The sequence below is a fragment of the Penaeus vannamei genome, chromosome 12, assembly GCF_042767895.1.
Source record: "Penaeus vannamei isolate JL-2024 chromosome 12, ASM4276789v1, whole genome shotgun sequence".
NCBI classification, from domain to species: Eukaryota; Metazoa; Arthropoda; class Malacostraca; order Decapoda; family Penaeidae; genus Penaeus; species Penaeus vannamei.
Window position 1 is genome coordinate 32,939,933 of NC_091560.1, and position 2,500 is coordinate 32,942,432.

General features: G+C 38.4%; 1 protein-coding gene across 1 annotated transcript in view; it reads right to left on the reverse strand.

Moving 5' to 3' along the window:
• LOC113799920 (uncharacterized) overlaps positions 1-1,700 on the reverse strand; it is a 156,563-nt gene extending 154,863 nt beyond the window's left edge. The window contains exon 1 of the mRNA XM_070128225.1: positions 1,251-1,700. The gene's annotated coding sequence lies outside the window, so the exon portion shown is untranslated. The remainder of the gene's footprint in view (positions 1-1,250) is intronic.
• Positions 1,701-2,500: the final 800 nt, after the last annotated feature.

Genomic DNA, 2,500 nt, shown 5'->3' on the forward strand with positions numbered 1-2,500 from the left:
GTCCGGGTTTTTAAATACTGTGGTGGGAAATGTTATTCTTTTGGTTAATTTTCTAATTGTGGCTTTAATTACATTTTTATTAAGGTGGGGATTTATTATGCTTGATGGGAAGTGCGAATGTTTGGGTTGATTGTACTAGGTGTGACTTTAATTACCTATTTTTAAGGATAATTAGATCGGGGGTATGTTATAATGTCCCTTTTTGGGATTAATATTCTATTGTGCATTTTATTTACTTTTTTCAGGATTGTTTGACCAGAGTTATATTATACTATGATAAGTGCTACTCTTTAGGTTAATATATTCATCGTGGTCTTAATAACATTTTCAGAATGGTTAGGTCATGGTTATATTAGATTATGCAGAAAATGTTATTCCTTTGGCTAATGTACTAATCGTGACTGATTACTTTTTTCAGGATATTTAGGTCGAGATTCTAATGCTATACTGGAGTGTTACTCTTTAATTATCGTTTCCATAATCACCTTTTGTAGGATAGTCATAAAACTTCCATTAATAATAGTTGACAAGTAATTACCGTCAACACAAATCTGCATCTCTACTATTTGAGACATTTTCCCTCTATTCAAGCTAATCAAAAAGTAACGTACTAATCATCACCTTAAAGACCTTTTTTAACCTAATTTATTTGATAATCATAACAGAATTGCGACAAAGATAGCGCCAGAATAATTCATGATTTATATTAAACTAGAAAAAAGAAAAAAAATCACATCTGTTCTTCGTTTTAAGATAACCAGGAAGTTTTTATAACAATACAACTTATTTTGGCGAACAAATCGTCTCCCTAGAAGTTACAATCTCCCAGGGACGTAAAAGTACTCAAGTTCGGCCTGGTTGAGCTTAAACGAACTTTGAGATTATCCCATATTTTCTTCTGCTACACCGCCCTCCCTACTGATGAGAGAAGGGCGGTGTTTATACTACTACACCGTCACACTTTCGATGCAAAGGGGGCGATCTCATTATCTGAGGGGGATATTAAGTGGGAAAATAAATTGGAACTTGCTAAGATCGATAATTATACGCTGGGACGTTTACGAATATTATTATTGTGTTGATAATAATGCTTCTTGATTGAAGATGCTGCTAGTAAGTGAGCAACAGAAGGAAATCTTGTAGATATGACATATTTTATTTTATCTATTTATTTATTTACTATTTACTATAACGAAGCTTAAAAAAGAAAGCTGCAGTATTACTTAGGCAGATTTGACCACTATACTCACTTATTTTATTGTTCAGTGATGTCCATACTTCGTTGTGTAATAAGGAAACACTGAGTCAGATGCAGTTTATGAAAGCGTTTCGATACCCTTCGATTCTTCATCAAAATGGCCATAACATGAGAATTCACAAAACCCGATAATATGTTACAGGACAAGCCAACACTTCACACTGTTTACACACAGTAAGAACAGACGATATCATTAATCGCACTACACTGACACATCCCACTAACACATCTAACACTGAAAAAACACAGTAATGTTTACAAAGAGTACGCGCCTCCACCAAAACAAACAGTTACGAGTCCGGTTCAACCACGCTTCACTCAAACGCCTGTGACGCACTCCGTTTCGAAGCAGCGGTACGTCGGGAGCAAGACGGTGCTGCCGCCAGCGAGACGCGGCCCCAACTGCCTGTCTGCTCGAAGGACCCGTTGGCCGCAGCATCACTTCTCGCTCGCTCGCTCCCCCGCCTGCGAGCTAGCCTACCGCCCTGGCCTGTGCGGGCGTAGGGGAGGGGCGCGCCTCCCATCTCGACTCTGAGGTCGGGCGGGTTTTCGGAAGCCTCTCTCGCTCGCAGTAAGTGATCGTATATAACAGCAGAATGACGTGTTGTTGTTGAGAGGTGTGTTTGTGTGCTGACTGTGCCGAATGTAACGAAGATTTATGGCTCGGTTCGTGGGGTATGGTAGTCTTTTGTTATACTCGTGCTCGTAGCGGTTTTATCACATATGCAATTGCGGGAATGTACGATTTATGATGTAGCCACATGTTTTATGAAGACAATTCTCCGTTAACGACAGTACGGATGCGGCAGCATATGAGGTATTGCAATCAGGACTGATTTTATTGTTGATACTGATGACTATCTTAGAGAGAGAATGAATTTCAGGAGAGTAATAACAATGTGATTTTATAAATGATAATGATGTGATGATAGTAACGATAAAAACATAATTAGCAACAATGACCATACCTAATTTTATTATATAAATGATGGCGGTGTAAAATTGAATATAACAAATTTCAAACAACGAAAATGAAGTACAAGAAAAAGAGAAGTGAAAAGGAACAAAACAAAACAAAAAATACTGAACACCAAATGTCTGGAAAACTTAGAACTAAGTTGAGGTCAACAAGTTTCAAATCGGAGGACATGTCAGCGAAAGACAGACCTAAAGGTAAACAGAAAGATAAACACGAACAGGTTTTTCGACATGACGGTTGGCCCCGGGCGAATGGGGGAGCGG